Source organism: Dermacentor albipictus, chromosome 3, assembly GCF_038994185.2.
Source record: "Dermacentor albipictus isolate Rhodes 1998 colony chromosome 3, USDA_Dalb.pri_finalv2, whole genome shotgun sequence".
Classification (NCBI taxonomy): domain Eukaryota; kingdom Metazoa; phylum Arthropoda; class Arachnida; order Ixodida; family Ixodidae; genus Dermacentor; species Dermacentor albipictus.
This window is the reverse complement of record NC_091823.1, coordinates 65,291,987-65,313,839: the sequence shown is the minus strand read 5'-3', so window position 1 is coordinate 65,313,839 and position 21,853 is coordinate 65,291,987. Positions and strand designations below refer to the sequence as shown.

The 21,853-nt window shown below is 42.6% G+C and overlaps 1 long non-coding RNA gene and 1 pseudogene across 2 annotated transcripts; one reads left to right on the top strand and one right to left on the bottom strand.

Moving 5' to 3' along the window:
- Positions 1 to 1,699: 1,699 nt before the first annotated feature.
- LOC135905516 (serine/arginine-rich splicing factor 5 pseudogene) lies at positions 1,700 to 3,616 on the top strand (annotated as a pseudogene).
- Positions 3,617 to 6,280: 2,664 nt separating this feature from the next.
- LOC135905542 (uncharacterized) lies at positions 6,281 to 14,371 on the bottom strand. 2 transcript variants are annotated; one of them, XR_010565410.2, is made up of 5 exons: positions 14,189 to 14,371; positions 12,555 to 12,660; positions 10,139 to 10,376; positions 8,730 to 8,808; positions 6,281 to 6,406 (listed from the first exon to the last, which is right to left on the bottom strand). It is a non-coding gene; the product is annotated as an uncharacterized lncRNA (long non-coding RNA). The 2 variants fall into 2 exon arrangements; XR_011513043.1 differs by having other exon boundaries at positions 10,191 to 10,376.
- Between the last annotated feature and the right edge of the window lie 7,482 nt (positions 14,372 to 21,853).

The following is a 21,853-nucleotide window of genomic DNA, read 5'->3' as shown; positions in this document are numbered from 1 at the left end:
ACCTGTGGGATACTTTCTTGTCAACAAAGAATCGAAATTTGCACAGGAACGCTTTCAGGAAAAATTAGGATCACACTTTATTTTATATTAAGAGAGAGGTTAATGCCATCAAGCCACAATTCTAGGCAGCTCATATAGGATTGTAGAGTTTGGTACAAAGCATGTAAATCTACTAATGCAGCATAAAATGCTATGTCATTGGCGCATACGTAGATAAGCACATCCTGTTGCAAAGGTACAGTACTCGGTAAAACATTAAACGGCAATGGCGATAGGACTAATCTTTGCGGTATACCTCTTTACTGTTGACACGTTCATGAAAAAGATCTGCATTGAGAACAGTAAAATTACTTGCGAGTTAAAAATTCATAAACCCACGCAACAAACTAATTTGGCAGACTTACATTCTGAAGCGTGTTTACCAGGCTTATATGTTCAACACTGTCATAGGCTTTAGTGATATTCAAAGTGACTAAGCCTGCATATTTTTCCTGACGTCGAGCTCGTTGAATACGACTTTCTAGGTCTACATGGGCACATCAAATCAAGCACCCACGTCTGAAGACAATTTGGCGTGGGGTTCCAAAATACGCTCTCTATCACCCAATTATCTATGCGGTCATGCAAGATTCTTTCGATGAGTTTTACTGGGTTAGATGCAAGAGATATTGGTCTGTTATTCAAGACATAACCTGCGCCTTGCTTTCTTTAATGATGGGATTCCTTTTGCAATCATACTGTCCTGCCAATGTTTCTCGTTGTCTTTGGCTTTGTTGCACCTTTTGTTTCATTCTCATTATTGACCACCACGTTTCCCTAAAGTTAATGAAGTCAGCTTTCCTCGCATATAATCTAGGTGCCCAAAATTACTGTTGGCCCATTTTAGAAATAGATTTTGCCCCCCCCAAAAAGTGATTACTAACTGACCCATTGATGGAGTCATACACTAGAAATAAACAATATGGCTTATTTGGACTTAGGTCCTGTTAAGTGAATTTAGGAAATTTGCAATATTTAAAGGTTGACTTGCAAGTAGTCGCGCCTATTTATTTCAAGGCTATTTTACGCCGCTTGCAGTTCATTACACACGTAGTTAGCTGTCGTGGTGCCTTTCTTCTGAAGACGGTAGTGGTTCCGACTGGTCAGACGTTACATGATAATTAAGAAATGGTAATGCTAAGCTAACGTGATTGAAAGCCCATAACCTACCAAAGTTTGAACAGATCAGAGATAACCGAGACGACCGAACCGCGATACAGCAAATCAACGTCGCAGACGGATGCTGACCGACGTAACAAGCACGTACACACGCTATGCTAGCTAGACTAAAACCTCTAGATTTCGTTTCTGAACATTAGAGAATAAGAATAATGGGCAGCTAAGCTCACGCCCATCTTCTGCCCTGTCCTTACACATGGCTGTGCAGCATAGAATTATAAAAAAGAAGTGACACAGCTTTTGGCGTCATGTCTGGCGTAATTTCGCCCAGTTTCACCAGCTGCTTTGGCAACTACGGCACTGCGGCTGTGGCACTTCCTCATTGGCTACAGTCATTGGCGACTTTGATTCATTCAGCCGCCAGATTTTCTATAAAGTATAAATTAAATTCTGCATAACCTAGAAAAAAAGAAGCATGATTTGTTAATCTTATGTGCGTAATGTTACGGATGGTTTGCATACTAAACTGCTGAACAGCTGCAGTTCAAACGACCACGTGACGTCGAAGAGCAGCCGATCGAGCCTGCTTTCGTCGTCGTTTTCGTCTTTTTCGTGATCGGTTCGCTGAGACGGTTTTTGTTGTATAATTTCTAAAATCGCTGACAAAGCGACAACGTTAGCTACAACGCCTGAAAATGCGAGTTAAATTAGTCAGCGAGCTAAGTCCACGCTCATAGCACAGTGCGCTCAGTGCACGGCGAGCTGCCGTGCTGCAGCCGAACGCCATTTCACAGAACCGGCGGTGCCGGGCGGCGCGTCACGTGAGATTCTGAACCCATCTCACCACCCTACCGCGGGGCCGTGGTCGAGCCACGAACCGTGCCATCAAGGTTCCATGTTCGAAAAGCTAACACCTCCCAGGAGCAGTGCTTGAGTGTGCTCGTCGTCCGCTGAAGCATCGGCGAGTCGTGGCCGCTGGCGAACTCCACTTTCGCGTGTTTACTGTATCGGCTATTGCAACAGCAGGAGTGAAACCATGGCGACCCGGGTGTTCGTAGGCCGGCTCAACTACGACGTTCGCGAACGCGACTTGGAGCGCTTTTTCCGAGGCTACGGCCGCATCGAAGACATTGTCCTCAAGAATGGCTTCGGGTTCGTGGACATCACCGACTACCGCGACGCTGAGGATGCCGTGCGCGATCTGAACGGCAAGCGACTCATGGGCGAGCGAGTCACGGTCGAGCTGGCGCGGGGCATGCGGCGCGGGCCTCCAGACTACGACCGCGGTTCTCGACGCTTCGGGCCGCCTACGCGCACCAACTACCAGCTACTTGTGGAGAACTTGAGCAGCAGCGTGAGCTGGCAGGACTTGAAAGATTTCATGCGCCAGGCGGGTGACGTGACATACACGGACGCACACAAGCTGCGACGCCACCAAGGAGTCGTCGAGTTTGCCAGCTACTCGGACATGAAGAACGCTTTGCGGAGTCTTGACAACGTGAGCCTCGACGGCCGGAGGATCCGCCTTGTGGAGACTAAACGTCTGTTGCGTCGGTCGAGCCGATCGAGCTCGCGCTCCAGGTCGCCGCGCAGGTCGCGCTCTAGGTCCAACTCGAGAACACGCCAGTCGTCGGGTCGCCGCAGGTCGCGCTCTTCGTCTGGCTCCGGACGTGCCTGGGTGAGTCGCAGATCGCGCTCTTCATCGAGGCGCCCGAGCAGCAGCCGGTCACGGTCAGGCTCCAGGTCGCCACGCAGAATCAGCAGTCGTCGAAGCCGTTCGAAGTCACGATCACCGGAAAAACGTTCGAACTCACGATCATCGTCGAGGGAACGTGCCAGTCACAACCAGTCGGCGAAGAAGCCTTCTGATACCGAACACCCAGAGGATGCACAGCAAACTCAATGCATAGCCCAAGAGAACAATGGTCCCTGCGAAGAAGCGAGTAGCTCGCATTCTCCGTCAGGATACGCCGAGTGAAAAAGCGACTAGCACGTGAACATTGCTCACCTCGTACACGCCGTGATTCCACTTAATGGCACCATTTGCAAATCAGCGAGAAGTACTACCAGCATGTGGAACTCTAATCATAGTCACTTGTGCGCAAAAACATTTGCATGTTGTCATCGTTGCAAGAGCTCGTCTCAGGAAGCAGTGTTGTTGGATGTGCCTTGGTTTGTTTGTGTTGATGTTATTGGTGTGGTGGCGTGGCGAAAAGAGCCACCACTCATTGTAATGTTGTACATTGGGTGTTGTGGTCAATAAAGTAACGAGCTTTCATCACAAGCTTCCACGCAAGCTTAGATCAACGAAGTGGAAAGCGAAGGCACTGTAGTCCAGTTGCGCTGCAGCAACTGCTGTGCATGCTGTTGGCCAGCCAAAAGCCCTTGTCACTCTGCTTGTTGTCAATTGCTTTGTTGAACAAATAAAGTATCAAGTTTTGACTGTGTACAAGTTACAGCTGTTTCATAAGCGCCTTCTTGCAGTGAGATGATGACTTCGGAATATCTCATTGCTAGTGCATTTCATCATCAAATGCAGGTTTGTTTTATATATTCTGCATTTTGTGATGTGCAGGTTGGTGTAAATGAATTTTTTATGTTGATTATACCACTGGGTATCGCAAAGCACTCCACACATGACTCAAAACAAGCACACAAACACAAGACTTGTACAGGATCCTCAAGAAAGGTATTTAAGTGACTGAGTACCATGTGAAAAAGTATTTGAGTAAAGTACGATATATACAGTTCATTACTTCCAAGGTGCTTGCAAGATAAGTTTACTTCTGCATCTAAAGAAAGTGCAAGAAAAGGCCTTGCACTACAAGGAAGATTTATCATTTTGTAGGAGGAGTAGCGTCTGATGACTGCCATCTGACAGCTTATCTCCGGTTCTCTTTTCACTGTCTGATGAAGCTTCTATTGCAGCAACAGAACTGGAGTGACAATCACGTTATGAGGATGACAAATTGTGTGCCCACTACAAAGTTTAAATGTAAGATGACACAGGATCGGATAGGTTTGTAAGTTTCTAACAGCAGTAAAGCATTAATTTGATATGAGTCATAAAAACTGCACAAGACACTGACCGCATGACCACCTTGCCCAGTCTCCCCACCGCATCAGTGCACATATGAATTGTTGTCATGCATGTCCTTAAGAATGAATTTCTGCACTACTTGTGTTCAACTGGGCACACAAGAAATGGAGGGAAACTGCCCGCTTGTGCTTGGGCACAACCTTGAGCCCAAGCACAACCTTGTGCTTGGGCGCACCCTGAAGGGAAGACAAAGCTGGAAAATATGTAACATCAAGGAAACCAGTAGGGGTGAATAGTATTTGAAGGGACATTACAGAGCAATACAGAATTAGGTTGTACAAGTGAATTATGCCTCTGCAATAGTAAAACGGGCTATCTTGCCACAAGGGGATGCTTCATAAGTCAGAAATGATGTGTAGACTTAAAGGGACACTAAAGTGAAACAATAAATTCGTTTAGACTAATAAACCATTGTTTGAGAACCCTGCAGGCAGTCATTTCAAAATAATAGTTTAATTAATATATGAGAAAATAAAGGTAGAAGTATCACTGTTTGAATTTCGCGCCGAAACACTGACGCCGGTACGCCATTGCGACATCAGGGATACCAAAGTATGTTTTCACATTTGGGCCGCATTGGCCGAGTAAAGGTTGGCGAAAATTGCTTTGCTTAATATCTGGTTCCTTTAGAACACAATGTAGTCAATATGTATCGCTATATAAGTAGGCCCTAAAAGATGCCATCAAAATCCATGACGTCACAGCAGCCAGGTGCGGGAACTTCAAGGAGGCGTCGCCACCCATTTTTCGTTTTTGCGCTTTTTCTGGTTTAACAAGCGCCTTATTGTAGTAATAGTGGTGTTTTTAGTGCCGTAGGAACATAATTTACTGATGCAGAAGAAATCATTTTTCTCTTTAGTGCCCCATTAAGATTAGTGGGGACAATGCCCTGAAATTACCACACCAGCTAACCGTGGCATTATGAATTTTGGCATCGTCTGCCTGTGTGCAGGTGATTCTTTATCTGGAAGAGAATGGCTGCACTACATGCTAAAGGAAGCAAAGAGTTGGCAAGCTTTGAAAGCTGAAATGTGAAAAAATACTTTGAAATCTTTGAGGTCACACTGATGTATCAATTGAGGCTTTCGTGCAACCTGCACAAACGGAAAACATGGCCTTGGTTTTGAACCTTTTACTTTCAAGTAAATGAAAATCGGATTTTTCAAGACCATTTAGCTAGTCTAAACTGATCTATATAGTCATGGACAACTTTCTGTGGCAATGAAGAGAAAGTTACAGAGGCAACGCGGTGCACAAGTAAGAGTGCTCCTGAAAAGAGTCCCATATTCTCATCAGCACTAGTTTAATCCGGGCAAGTGAAAACATAAACACCTCATTTACAACAGCTAAATGAAACAAAACAGCAATGAGAGTTGAAATTATCTTTTGGCTTTTCCCCTTCCACGTCTGGACAAATGCGATACACACACCACCGTATGGCAGCTATATTGTACTGGGCAAACATTTGCATGTATGTGCAGAATGCGAGGCAATGCATATAATATGGCAATTCCATGGCAAAAGAGAACAGCAGACCACAGCCGTAGACGTAAATATATAACTCCTCTTCGGCACTGCCAAACGAATGGCAGTATTGCACATTGCCTGAAGCAGCTTTTGGCACTTGAATGTTCATTTGCAATTACTGTGCAATCCCATAAATTGGCATTTCTAGCATCTACTCAAAGTTGCTGGAGTGGAAGAGCCTTTTTGAAACAACTCGCAGAATGAATCGCTGAAGGGTGAAGTGGCTACATGAGGTGGGAGGCAGCATTCCCCTCCACTTTGATCAGACTCAAGTGAAGGAGCATGTGTTGTTTATGAGAGAATAACCCATAGTTTGTTTCTTTAGTATGCAGACATAGGTGCAAATGATGAAGGCTAGGGTCCATCAATCAATACGCATAGACTGAAAAGCAGCTACAATCAGCCTGTGTGCACGAGATGTGGGCTTCGAAAGTCCCTGTAAAAACCACGAGCATTCAATGAGGCACCCTTGGAAGAAGAAATGTTCCGTAAGTAGAAGCACCAAGACCGCATGGTAGGTTCCAGGGGTCAATGAAAATGCAACAGATTTATTTAAAAATTGTTTGTGACAGTGCCTTTTCACCTCTTCAGGTTGGCTTCTGAAAGAGTTGCAAATGTTACCTGCATGAAAAATGACAATGTTGAAGCAGCTAATTAAAAGGATTCACCATTTCACCTTTCAATTATTCACTTTAGGGCCCATGTTGCAATTGTAACATCCTAAAACTAGCGATATTCATACCGAAAATGTTCTAAAAAGTACATTGGCATTCTCGCTAAAATTATCTCAAACTGCTAAAGGAAGAATTTTAAGACACTGTTCATGGAACACCAATGCATTTCATTGCACATTGCAAGAACTGATATATCGAAAATGGTGCTAGTCTTATTCCTGCTAAGCAGAGATGACTTCGATGCTGTTTGGCTTCACTTTCCCAACTTCGATAAGTGTCCCATTGCAAATAATTTAAATGCAAAATTTTAAATTTTTTTTGTGAGACTACAATGCGATTTGTCCTGCAAAAAATGTATGCTTCGTCAGGTAACCCACCTGAATATGATTAACTGCACTATATGAACCCAAAGCAAACACTGCGACATGCTAAAATAACAATAAAGTTAGAACCCATGGAACACAAAACTACCTGCAAGTGTCTTGAAACTGATAAAAAAGCCAATGAGATCTTGGTCTAGATCAAGATGCTTGGTAAACATATCCTTCAAGAGACATGCATTCACAATGTGTAAAAGGTGTTTTGTACCTCAAGTAAACAACAAAAACACATATTCCGCAAAATTTCAACAAGCCAACTTTAAGCCACTCAGCATTCATTTGAGTGTACACATACGCTGCTAGGGTGGCTGCAAAATGGCTTATACAATATGAATATGCTAAAACAGTTCAGTGCATAGCTCTTGCAAACAGCTCGCATATATACAGGGTCCTGCATATTTCGCTGCGCTTGTTCGGAAAAAAGTTTTGCGCTCACTGCTGCACTGTTCATGCTCAAATTTTGCTGAAAGACTGCATTTTGGAGTTTATCTCCGTTAGTATAACACTTACACCAGTTAATTGCCTGGTTTTTAAGAAAAAAGTGAAAATTTGCCTTCATTTATGGGGACACAAGCTTCTACAGCGACGGTGCTAGCATTAACTTGCGTCGTCGCCTACCGGCTGCTGCAGAAAGCAGCCAGTCAGGGAGGTTTGCCACATGTTCCAGGAACAGGCAACACGTGGCAAACATCCCTGATTGGCTGCTTTCTGCAGCTGCCGGCAGGCGGCGACACAAGTTTATGCTAGCACTGTCGCTGTAGCAGCTTGCTTCACTACAAGTGAAGGCAAATTCACACTTTTCTTAAAAACCAGGCAAGTAATTGTGGTGAGGGTTATGCTAAATGACGTAGATTCCAAAATACAATCGTTCAGCGAAATTTCAGCAATAACAGTGCAGCAGTGAGTGCAAAACATTTTTTTGAGCAGGTGCAGCGAAATATGCAGGACCCTGTACCATAACATAATCACATACATATTACAGGAGCACTAAAGAGAAATGCTTTATGACATTTTTTTCTGAAAGCCTAGGGCTAGATTACTACTTGACTTATAATACAACATGTCAGCGTATTCCTGAGAAGACATCTCCTAGGTGTCCACATGAAATTTTTCTGTTGTCTGGGAAAAGACGTCACATCGGAGGTCAGCTTTGATACTGGGACTCTACAGCATGCACCTATATCAGAGAACATGAACTTTACTGCATTGGTCACCACAGCTGGGAACCCTTACCTGCAGAATGCTGTAGCCACAGAGCCAGTACAGTGGGTACATTTGATACACTGTGTAGATGCTGCATCCCGTTTTCATCCTAAAGCTTTATGCTATGTCCAACGAATTTGTACTGTTAATGCCAAATGTGTGGTGCACCATCCTCATCAAGTCGCATAGTACTGACTTTTTGATTGTCCCACAGCATTAGGTGATGATGAAGTTAGAAATATATGCATATTAACTGGTAGCTGTGGTAGTAGCCATAAACTGACACCCTCTAAGCTGACTGTGTCACATGCTCTTAAAGGGGTCCTGAACCACCCCTCGGGCTTGGTGAAATAACATATCTCAAGAAGCACTCAGCTAGCTAGCCGATGTCTACCTTCCAGCTTGATCTAGCCAAGGCCACAGCTAGCAGCTGTCTTTTGTAAGCTGTACTCTAGCACTAGACTTTTACAAGCCAGCTGGTAGCTCAGCTAATGCTCCCTCCATTTACGGCTAGTAGCCACCACAGCCACTGTAGCTGCGGTGTAGGCAATGTCCAGGCTTGTTTCAGCTTCGCAGGTACTATAGTTAGCTCTACTTACCACGTTTACAATCCTGGAAAGAAGAATTCTTATTTTACATGCCCCTACAAAAGTGCAAGAAAGGCAACGACCACAGTAAAATATTCACTTTGACTGGTCAGCGTCTTTCTTGTGTCAAGTTAATCCCCAACCAGATGAGCTGTTGTCAAGCCCTTGATTTCTTGTCACTGTAATATTGCACAAATATCAAATCGATAATCATTTAAAGATGCAATAAACACAGTGCAACAAAATGCATTTTGTCAATACATAGCACCAGCACCGAAATAGTTATGTTCACAAAGAAATGTATTTGTGCTCTATGTATTGTTCTCCCATTCCTTGTAAACTGCTCCTTGTAAACTGAATGACAACGGTTTCCACCTAAGCTCATGCAAGTATATGCATTTCTAGTGGCATCAGCACTAACCAACTTTAATGTGTACCAAACTTGGTAACGAAACATTATTGGAGGTTTTCATACAAACTATGGCATCTGCCTTTATACATGTGCAGCACAACAAGCGACTTTACATTATGCCTCTTTATTAAAAAAAAGTTAAGATACAGCTTAAACAAGTGTTGCAGTTTAGTCTAAGCACACACTGAGTTCACATAATGCATTGCAGTCCGCTCAATTTGTTCAGTGATTCTTAACATTTGAGAACCATGGCTGTAAATAGTTCTACATTTTCAGAGTCAGATAGGACCATTGTTTTGTGATACTAGTGGATCAGTATTAGCATACTACACTATGCATGCCGGCTATAGCAGTGCACTTAATAAGCATGTCTGTCTGAAATATTGCAACAGATGTACGATTCTACTTCTCTTGTTCCACATGCAGGTCATGAATAGGCTCCACATCTTATGTGCAGTAGTCTTGCACTGGTATGAAAATGCATGGATCTATATGCAAAAACCACATATACTGTTTCCATGACTGAACACAGCCAATAAATGTTACAATCACCTGAGGTAAACTGCACTCTAAATGGTTGCATGCAGGACTAAAGGCAGCAGATCTGAGTGCAAGTGTGTGGAGAGTGCATTTTAAGGAGGATAAAAGAGCATGCAGAAAAGCTGTTTCCTGTCTCTACACAGACACAACCTTGCATAATTGCTCACCGACACTTAAGGGAGCAGTAAAAGAATGTAGTTTATTTTATAAATATCAATGTGATTCAGTGTGGTTGCTATGAATATGGGAGCAGGTCCTTAGTTAATGCAACATCTTTACAGATAATTTAGAAATCTTAATTATCAATGCACCAAAAATAAAAATTGTCTTGTTAAAATGGTGACTATGTTTATAAATTGCGTACAGGAGCTAATGAGTTTTTTAAATAGCATCATTAAATGTAGTAGACCTTATTTTCGAATAAAGCTAACAGCTAACTATACCATTGTCACGCCACACACACACACACACAAACACACACACACACACACACACAACTGATTTGTGGTGCTGAAATGTTACTGATTGGAATTACAACTGAACTGTGGCTGGCCTACCACAAAGAGCTCGTTGTGGGCCCTGGAGCCATGTTTTGATTAGGAGGCCCACCATTTCTGCTAACTGGAAAGGCTTGGTTTTCACCCTGGAATACTTTGTTGCAATCTTCTACGAACAGCTGGGACTCCCATGGAGAAAGATGGCCGATGAAACCACAGCTTCGGAACTTCCTTCTTTGTGCCACCTCAGATGCAGCTGCTTACACAGGGATTGGCGGGCCCAATGGTTGCTAGTATTCTGCATGAGTTAAAACAAGGCATCAACAATGTAAACCAAATTGTTCACCAAATTATTACTCTCTTTTAAAATCAAGTAATGCACGTTGGAGAAATTCATTAAGGGAGTACTGACACAAAAAATTTTGTACCCCACTTTTGCACTTCTTTAGGTTAGTTGCCGACCCCGCAATTATGACATGGAGCCACAATTCCTTGAGCAGTACAAATAATTATTACGTCACATTTTATGCAGCTAGTTTAAAATGTACTCCAAGTTCAGTACTACTTTATACGTGAAACCGGAGACTATGCACATCACCGAAACCATAGCTGGAATTCATGTGGTGTCGAACAACTCGAGCACGATACAGTTTATTTATTTTATTTGCTCTCATACCCACAGCGCCATTTAGGCATTACAGTGGGGGGGTTACGTACATCAATGTAAACAGCTTATGGCATCGAATAAACAGCATTAAACTATACAATACAATGAAAGAGAAAAGGAGAAAAAAAAAACTGCAACAATGTCATGACAAAAATGGTACATCAGGATGTACATGTACAGCACGCAGGAAACGGCATCATACAATTAAGTCATAAAGCACTATGTAATGATAGCAAACTCTGCAATTACTGTTTACTGTAAAATAAAGAAGAAAATTTCAAAGAGCATTTGCAAAATGTTCATTATTAGGTATACTAACTACGGCAGCAGGCAGTCGATTCCATTCTAAAATGGTTTTGGGGAAAAAGGTGCTTTTGAAAAGTTTAGTTCTACAAGTGTATTCCCTAACCTTGAGCTCGTGATCTGTTTGTCTGGATATATAATGTGGCTGAAGAATATACTTATTACGGTCTATTCCAATTTGGCCATAAAATATATTGTGAAAAAGTTTCAAGCGTAATGCCTGCCTTCTCTTTTCTAAGGTGTCCCATTTTAATGTTTGTTTTGCACTAGTAATACTAAGGTTTCTGTCATAGTTGCCAATTATGTACCGTACTGCTATATTCTGAACTCTCTCAAGTTTATCTCAGTCGGTACACGTAGGAGGGTCCCATACGGTACATATTCTAAAATGGGTCTAACATAGCTTTTGTACAGAAGATCACGAGCCTGCTGGGGAAAGAGTTTTGGATTGCACCGTAGAAATCCTAACACTTTGCATGCCTTTGCTGTATTGAAATCAACATGCCTGTGCCAACATATGGACGGTGTGAGGAATACACCCAAGTACTTGTACTCGGAAACAATCTGCAATGGGGAACCGGATAGATAATATACGGCTTCTGGCATACACTTTTTAGTAAAGCGCATGTGGACAGTTTTCTGTGTGTTTATTTGCATATGTGACTCTCTGCACCAGTTTTGTAGTTTAACTAAATCATTTTGCAAAATAATAGTATCGTCAATGCTTGTAATTTTTCTATATATTATCAGATCATCAGCAAACAATCTTACGGAAGAAACAATAGTGTTGGGAAGGTCATTTATAAATATAATAAATACAATACAGTAGTTGATGGCGATATAAAACACAGGAGGACTCTCTCTCAATATCCTGTTAGGTGCTGAATGATTTCTGTTTTCGCAGCATGGTCATAGTGTGTGTGTATTCGTCATTTGCGTCTGGTACCATGAGACTGCCACGTCGAGTACTGGTGACATGAATAGACTTCTGTTTCATGTCCAAGGCCACACTACACTTCGCGTATGTTTTGAGCTGCCACACTAAAAGGTAATGTAATAATAATATTTCTGTATTTTTAAACAAGAAATTGAGGCTCGATAGCATAATTACTGAGTTCACAGCTACCTAGTCTTGGTATAAAAATAAGACAAAACTTCTGTGGTATACTTGTAAAAAAACTAAATATACTCTCGACAGCAAAAACAATCACGAACAACCTTATCATCATTGTTTCATGTCAAATTCACATTGGATATTGTAAATTTCAAAAGGGAAAGTCCATATTTCTTACTGACAAATAGTACAACATAAAATTCCCTTTCCTGATGCCGACAGCACTTAAACATAGGAATTTGGCAGGCTCGAGCTCAGACTTATATTTATAACTGAATTAAAAAGCTATAGGTTCCCCACCAATAAATGCAAGCATAGCTCACTTTTATATATGCCAGAAAACACAGCAAGAATTCTATGTAATTAAGGCCATAAAATGCATAATTTTTTACCTTTGAGTCGCAGATGATGCTCAAGCAGCAGTGTTGTCAGCCAGTCGGCTACAATTTTGATAGAGGGTGACAGCATAGTAGCTCACATTAGACCATTCCTAACCACCTATGAAAATCAGAAAACATTGATCAGCTGATGCAGGTAACATAAACGACTTCTTAAATTAGAATAGTAAAATAATAGCACATTGGCAATAAACAGCCTTAAGCTGCACTAGCTTATGTCAAAACAGTTTAAATGTGATAGTGCACTATTCAACAAACAAAATGTACCTTGTTCTAGCCTTGTTTCTTGTCTCAAATTTATTGTCATCGCTTTTTCTCTGCAGCCAAATTACCCGTACATTACCTAAAGGTCACATTCGATGACATCTATGAATTGCTTCATCCAAGGTTTTCCTCTTGCAGTGAGAAAGGTAGATTGTCATATGAACAGTGAGAGCTTACACAAAATTTCAAATGTGACCTCTGAGTGAAGACAGGTGCTCCAAATGAAAAAAGATTCATATGTTCGGAACAACAAAAATAGAAAAAGATGCAGACTAAATGACTAACACTACTCTGCAACGACACTGCAAGCAACACAGCTGTCTCGAGTCACATGGGATAGCACAGCGCAGAAGCCATTCAGTAAAAACAGAATAAAGATCAACTGACGGTTAAGCTATCTTAAAGAAATAAAAATAAATAAATTATACTCATTCAACCAAAACAATACACGCAAAAGTAACTTAAAGTTCACCACGATTTGCAGATAGGATTTTTCAATTTCGCACAGGAACATTGAATTCAGTCCCTCAGTACTAAATTTCTTTACCTTGAAATTGCAAGCTTCATTTAGTGAACGTGTAAAGTTATTTATTATTTATTTCTTTTGCAGTCAAAATAGCATGCAGTGCCCGTCAGATTTTTGAACCACTCTAAATCTCCAATTTTCATGAAATGTTGCATATGTGTGCTTATGAGTTGCTGATAATTTTGTTGTCCTCCATTGTGGTTTCCCTTGAAATAGCATAATAAACTTCTGTGCTTTACTGTTATGATTGTACAAAAGAGGCCTCAGCTGCAGGCACCCGTTACTTTCGGTGATCGCACTTGTTTGCTGCCTGCCTTCGGTATTAGTATTTGCATTGCCTTCATGCCCAATAGTGGAGTGGAAACACTTTCATGAGCTAAATGTGGGGGCATTAGCAGTTCTTTTCCCAGATTTGGGAGGTCAATGAAGAGTGTAGAGGTGAATTTTATGCAATATTTTTGTGGTTTCACTTATTTTTTGTCTGTAGTCGCAGCTTGCAAGTGTTATTTACATGATCATGTTTTAATACAGTGCATGCATAGTGATGAATATAGTATCGTAACTGCTTATAGAATCGGTAACAGAATTACCCAGCTCCCGCCATAGCCTCAAAGCCAGTACCATCTCTATGGTACCGTATTCAAGTTACAAAAAGGCAAAAGAGAAAAGAAAATGCTGCTAACAAGCTAAAATGAAACTAGCAATCTGAAACAGCCTCCTTCAATAACTGCACAAATGCGACAATCAAAAAACGTTAACTGATGTTCATGCCGTTCAAATTGTGCCACATGTTTCCGAGCAAAGTAAAACCCTTCAATCATATAATAATGTCACTTACCGAACTGAAATAAAGCGGTGTTGTTGATGCCGTTCTCGCAAACATGATCCAAAGTTCCTCACTTGAAAACTTGCATCACTTTAAGCAAGCGAACATCACAAACCGCCACCACTGCTGCCGAAAGTTTTAAAATTGGCAAAAAAAAAAAAGAGCGCGAAGCAGCACCGTTGCATGTGGGGCCACCTTCGCTGCTGGCACTGCTCTTGAATAAAGCTGTCTAATCCTTTATCATGCTGACATATTTTCGCATTAAAACAACTATAATGCAGCTATGTATTTTGAACAGAACCCATTTTATTTTTTTACTTGTTCTTTATGTTTATTTCAAATTGTGTGCCCTCTTTGCAGGCTGCAAGAACCACCATGCTATCAATGTGGTACCAGATGTGAACCGGCAAAGGTGTGCACTGCAAAATGTGCATGGGAAATCTATGAAGAATCGGTTTCCGCATGCTTCATTTGTGGTGCCGATTACGTTACAAGCGGTTTCATATGCCCTGTCAATGCAACTATCCCTTCACTTTTTTCCAAAGCACACGGGCAAATGTTGCGCTCACAAAATCGACCTTGTCGCCCTCTGCTCCCCCAATTCGTTGAGGCTTTCCTGGATTCTCCGTGGGAATGCCTTTGAAATTTCGACACTTTTTCTAAGAAATTGTCTTCACAATGGCTAGAAGTGTATGGCTTGGAGACATCAAGCGCTAGCCATCTTGAACATGTCTAAAACTATAGCTTGGCATAGCTCTAGCTGCTTCTAGCCTGCTCAAGCTGTATCAAGCTAGCTAGTAGCCAACTTGTGCTTCTTGGGATAGTCCACGGGTAGCATACGCTGCTGTGAACATCTCAGCCAAGTTTTGCTGTTGTACGCGGTGCATGGAGCTCGCAGGCGGAGCGTGGGTCACCTTTCTCTCAAACGCTCTCTTTTGAAGCAGAAGCCTGCTCCTCCCTCTCTTCTGGATGCTTTATTTCGTAATAAAGTGGACTCCCACACACGACTGCTGTTGGTAGCTGCGGTTGGCTATATCGCGTCGATACAAGTCCATTGGCAAAGCGCACTGTGGCTCGATGAGGACAACCACGTTTGGCTTATGTTTAGTGCATCATAGGCACCAAAATTGGAAGTCGTGGCATCTATATTAACATCGAAAATGAAATTTAAACTGCGCACCACGATGAAAATCAGAAGGAGGAGTGCTGTCGGCACACCCCACTCCGCCGTAGCCTTCGCAGTGCAGGGCATTGAAGGAGGAGCGGAAGCACAACAGAGGCCGTGTTTGATTGCCAATAACTCTGCTTCTGCTAAATGCATTGAAGTACTTTTTGCGGCGAAGTATTTTTGAAATAGCCTATTTTCACTTCAAATGCCTTTCCCCAATTCAACGAAAAGTGGTTCGGGGCCCTTTTAAAGGGCCCCTCACGAGGCCCCAATGCAAATTTTATTTATACACTGGAAGATCTAAAATTCTGCCTAGCGATTGTTCTACCGATAAAAATTTTCAGATCAGTTTACTAGTGAAGTAGATACAAGAAATTGAATGCGTATTTACTATACTACCAAGAGGCGAGTGCAGCTGCCAATGGAGACTGTCTCCCTCTGCTTTGGCCAGCGTTTGCAAGCAACATTAATTTCCTGCCTTCTTTCATAATGGAGCTGAGAGACATGGTCAAGTTCACGTAACAAGCCCCGCTTCACTTTTTTTTTATTGCTCTCTTCCTTATTTGATACACAGTGTACCACCGGTGGAAGCACTGCACGTTGCGCATTGGATGATTTACTAGTCGCGTCATAGGGATTGACATTGCTAACACTACTACATCACACTGGCACTGCGTTTTATGTAACGGCACTTGTGCGTGTTACTTTGACTCTGCCTGGAAGCTTTTTCGATAGGTGGGCGTGTAGCATTTGGTTTAAAATTTCAGTTGTTTTCATAGGCACACAGCACTGCAATAATTTGCAGGCACGATCACCAGCACGTGAAGTATACATGGTGCTTGTCTGTTTGAAATGGCCAAGCCTGGTGAGGCGCCCTTTAAACTGACATTGTCAGAGTGGCTCTGGTGCTATGGCAAATGAGTTTGAATTTCACAAATCCACTGTTTCCAAGTACAGCTAAATTAAATGCAAATGATAGTTCCAGTAGCATTAAGACATGCTATGAAGCTTTTCTGGTCACATTATTTGTTGAGTTACGAATTGTACAACTACCAGATTTTGCAACCTAAACCTGTTCTTGTGCTATTTATTTCTTAAAAAAATTGGAGGACACTTAAGCTTCGCCTTCAAGAGTGGGACGCGACAGCGTTCCCGTCGACCCGCCAAGGGGTATAAGACAATGCGCTATGGCACAGCGATCACTTACGATGCGCCCCGCATCGGACTTAGCGCCCACCTATCACGCGGTGAGCGTCGAGCAACGGAGCGTTCGCCGCGGCAACGAAACGTGCGCCTGAGCGAAAGAAACGAACCAAAGAACTCGGTGTCTCGGAGGGGAAACGGTTTACGCCAGCCAAACGTCGTGATCGGCACGCGCAGAGAGATAGATAGTAATCTAAACCGGAAGCACGGCGAAGCGTCGTCAGGGGAGAGGGAGTCCCGCGACGCGCCTGGCAGCGGTCCCAATGCGCGCGCGGCGCGCCTCCTGTCGGGGCAGCGCCGTACATTGAGAGGAGGGGGTCTTCTGTGTTTGCCGCAAGATGGCTCTGCGTGTGCGGAAAGCGCAGAAGAAATTCAGCGGAAACGCACTTCGCAACTCGTGTAATTGTGACTTCTGTACGTTACATGTTCATAATTACCGATATACACCGCAGTATAACTTTCCACGGCTCGTATCCGCACTGGGGAACAGTAGCTGTTTCACATTATCTTGCTGCTACTCAAGAGCAGTGATGACAAGCTGAGAAGAATGCAAATGTGAAATGCTTTATGTGAGCACCGCAACATCCCAAATTCAACACCTGCACATTGATAAGAATATGACCATTCTGGCATAATTCAGAGGTAAACCTGTGACCAAATATATTTTGTGAAGTAACTCACAAGCAACCTTAAATTAACCTTTCAGTGACAGACGTCGGGCATTGCTGGGCTCTGTTAGTTAATCATCTCATTTTGCACTCAGCCTGACCAGATGTCTTGCACTATGATAACATCACTCTCATAGTAGCATGGAGCTTTACCTTGTTTGCATATGCACCACTATTTAAGGAAAAACCAGGTTACGATAAATGTATTTGGCAATAACAATGCTGGTAACCCTGAAAAACTTTACTTGAGAGCAGTACTGGCAGCAGCCAGGATGTGTTCAGACTGTTTATTAGTATATGTTGCTTTGTGTGTATATGTCACATGCAAACAGCAAACTGTTTTTGCAAAGCTATGTTTGTGTTTATCAATTTGTGTAAATAAATATGCTATTACATTTGTTTCATACAAGAATGTGCAGCATTCCTTTATGGTCAGTTTAACACTTTGCAATCTACCCAGCAGAATTCACTGCACGTGGTTTTGCCGAGGACTACAGCTATGCAAATCTGATACTTCGTAGTTGTTAGAGCACAGTCAGAGGGCAGATACACTTCAAGCTCCGCCATCGAAAATTGATGAACTGTATGCCCTTGAAGTACGTAAAAATTGAAGTAATGACGAACAACATGTTTCCCGATGATATGAGGGTGGAATAGTGAAGGGAGATTTGTTTTGCATCTGTGATGTGTATACTGATCTTGTCTCGTCCTTTCTCATCCTCAGTTCGCATTGTTCTATTCTGTATGGATTGCAAACATGCCCATTCGTATATTCTGCAGGCACATCAGTGTAACATGAACAGATTTCAAAGGATCTTTTTTTTTCACATTCGCACCGTTGTGGCTTAGTAAATGCTCTCAAAACTTGCTAGGCTGTCTTTGGGTCTAATAATATACAACGTATGGATAAGGTTGTTCGTTTTCATGTTTAATATTTTTATGAAATTCTTGTGGTGAAAAACTCGGGTTATATTCAAAGAAGAAAACTGGTGTGGAACTGGGGGATGTTGTTTGACAGCCTAAAGTTCAGGATTTTCATGGTAACTTTCACACACGATTAACACAGCAATGGTCGCCTTTCGGACACAAACATTCTATTCCAACATGTGAAATCACTGATAGCAACATGCAATGACAAAGAGTTGCTTGCAAATCATATAACGAACTTGCCTTGACAAATCCTCATGGAAAGGCATTATTCATGCTTTTAAAGGAAACCACATGAACAAAAACAATCTGTTGTCTTCGACAACAAACTTACCTGTTGTCGTCCTGCTTTACTGGCTCCAGCTACAAGCTTTTGCTACAAAATTAACAGAATACAACCTAGCCGAATGAGCCACCCTTGCATGAACATAACCTAGTTGGTTAACCTTTTTCGTTCCATGGACAACCTAGGTTCGTTCACACGTGTCTGGCAAAATGGCCAAGGACGTGCTATGCTCGTTTACGGGACTTCTCGTTTTCTAGCAATGCCATGCATGCACTGGTTTGGTTTCAGTGCTTCATTGTGCTTCTGGTAGATGGCAGCACACAATCTGAGGGACAGCGCAAGCAGGAGCGAGTTTATTCTAGCGAACCAAGTAAACCAAGTTGACAAGTAGGACCTTTAACTTGTTCCCTACTGCACCCATTCACCATTGTTTTCCTCCTAACGATGGTTTATAAATTTGAGACCTCCCACGCGGCTCCCGGACACACTAAGCCATCTGACGTACAGGAGGAGAACTAAACTTCTATCTTTTATGGCGTTTTTTTTCCCTCTCTCGCTTGGTGGTGATATTTCAATGGGCTCCAAAGACGCTCACATGCAAATCGTAGCTGAAAGCGACAACGGTCGCCTGCGAAAGCGGCATGTGCACTCCAAAACATCGTAGATCTTGGCATTACACTGTGCCTGCGGTTGATTTTACCAACGGCTCAAACAACAGCAAGTCAGAGAATAAGGCCTTTTCACCTGACTGATTCCGAGAGTGACGACGACGAAAATTAACCTGCACCTTGAGGATGCACTACTAGTTTGCACTCCTCCGCCAACTGAAGCCATTCAGCAATAGCCAGCTAATATGGGGATGTACCAAAGCTGCAAGAAATATTACAACAGCAAAACACAGCAAGAAACAAGAGATTACTGCAAGACTTGCAGTTTTCCCATGATTGTTTCAAATCAAGGAGCTGCTTTGCTTCATGGCATGCCCAACTGTAGGTCTTCCAGTTAAATTTTTGCAGTGCAAGTAGTTTTCAAGGAAAGATATTGATTTCTTTTCAGATAATGGCTATTAGACAGCAAGACATTTTGCATATTTTAAACGTTAATAATTTTTTACAGCGAAACTATTAAGGGCTACTTTCCCTATCATCGTGTCCGTGTGTAGAATAAAATCCCGAAGATAGTGCAATGCCAGGCCGACCCACTGCGAAGGTGATGCAGGCGTTAAGCACTCCCCATACATGGGCCCATCAAGAAGATAGTAAAATACTGGGCCGACCCACAGCAGATGTGAAGCAGGGGTTAAACACTCCCCTTACGCAAGCTGAACCCAAAGATAGTGCCATGCTGGGATGACCAGCGGCGGAAGTGAAGCACGCATTAAGCGCTCCCCATACGTGGGCCGATACCAAAAGTAGTGCGATGCCGGGCAGACACACGGCAGAGGTGAAGCATGCGTTAAGCACTCTCCATACGTGGGCAAATCCTGAAGATAGTGGAATGCTAGGCTGACTCGCAGCGGAGGTGCACTCAGCCACTATGGGGCCCAGATACATAGCTTTGCTGGTCATCCTTCTTCACAGAGTGGAAGGGCACTGAGTTTTTTAGATACAAGCATCGTGGGGACAATTGACTCTCGCGTGTCCCTTGATGTTGTTTTTCCCACATGGCTCTTGCGTAGACCGTAATCCAGCTTCTCCGTGTAGCTAATCGCTGGCAGCAGTTGGTGTGGTTGCAGCATATTACGAGATGGCACGAGTGTTGCACTGCTAACGCCACCTAACAGAGAGGTTACTGGGGCGCAAAAGGGAGTAGGCTCTTGATCTTTGGCTTGGGGTTGGTAAGCAGCGCAGATGTTTGGCACACTCGCCCACCGTTCGTGGGGCAGTCCTGCAAAAGGCTCTGGTGCAGGACACCAGAAAGTACAAACAAGATCGTTTGAATGTGCACGTCAAAGTGTTCTATGGGAAGCAATTCAGCAGACAGGCATTAGCGTATCAAAGGTGCAATAAATGCCCCTGTGATTGCTTTCACTACTGTGCTATCGTTCCTTTACCCCAAGAGCACGCTTAAGACCCCACAGCGTATCTTTACAAGCTTTATCCAATTTTATTCTACAATTTTGTTTCTGGCAATTTATATTTCTTTAATGTCATTAACTTAATTAATAAAGGTTGTATGCCTGAAAAGCGGATTCATTTTGCTTTGCTTTCATGTATTGCATAATATTTTGAGTGGAATAGTTTCTTCAGAAAAAAAAAATATATATATATATATTGTGTAACTATGAAATACAGCCTTTCCCCCCACGGTAGGAAAGGAGTTAAATGTGACACTGCTGGCAGCTCTAGCTTCGCTGGTTCTCTCTCGGAAAAAGAAAAGCCAACTTTAGCGATGAATCCAGCGTTCTCGAAGATGAAGTGTACTGCTCTTCGAGTGAAGAAGATGAGATAATGAATGCGCTGAGCTCGTCTTCAGAGAGCACCGCTTCTAGCAACCTTGAAGTCACACGGCAGTAGTGTGAACTTGATGTAAACACAGCCCCTACATGGCTGCCTAGCTTACAGTTATTGCAGCCTTTAGTTATGTTTGATGTGGAGGAAGCAGGTGACCCATTAGAGCACTTCAATGCGTACTCTGCCGGCAAACATCGAGTTTCGTGTTCTCTTTTTATACCTATCACATGGTATATAGCATAGTGTTGTTAAGCGTCAGTTTTGCAATAATGGTGGACATTTTGAATAAACACGATGTTTTCATAAAAGATTCTAATATAAAAAAATTATAATAGATGGCACGAAAGGGGTCGGATGTTCTCTCAAGGTCACAGCTACTGTTTGTAATGCAGATCAAGGTCACCACTGCGTTTCCTTCCCAGCACATTACCACTGTTTACGCGTATGCACTGAATATAATACATATGCATGCTTTTGCTTGAGTGTAAAGCAAAAAGGAGCCATATACCATATATGAACAGCAACATTATTTTGATACATTTTAACACTTTTTCGCATAAGATGGGTAACATTTCTTATTTTTGTAGTACTACCTGCATTTATTATTACCATTTAGAATAGAGAAGCCTCTGGGCAGAAATCAGGTTAATAGTACCAATTTTCATAAAACTTGTTTGCGGAGAAAAATAGGGGAATTATCACATTTTAACTGAAAATGAGGGACAATATGTACAGTCCATCTTTACTGATGAAAAACTCGCACAACAGTTACGACTGTGTAAGACGAATGGTTAAGCATTAGTTGTGGTGCAAGCTGCACTTTCTCGCTCCCAATCTAGAGCTTGCCGTATCACTTGTAGGCCTGAAGGGTCCTGCTTCGTCAATAGCATATCAGTGTAAAGTATGTTTTCTAGCGCTTTCGTTCGTCGTCTCCGATGCCCGAGCGCTCGCCAGCTGGCACAGCTGAAGGTG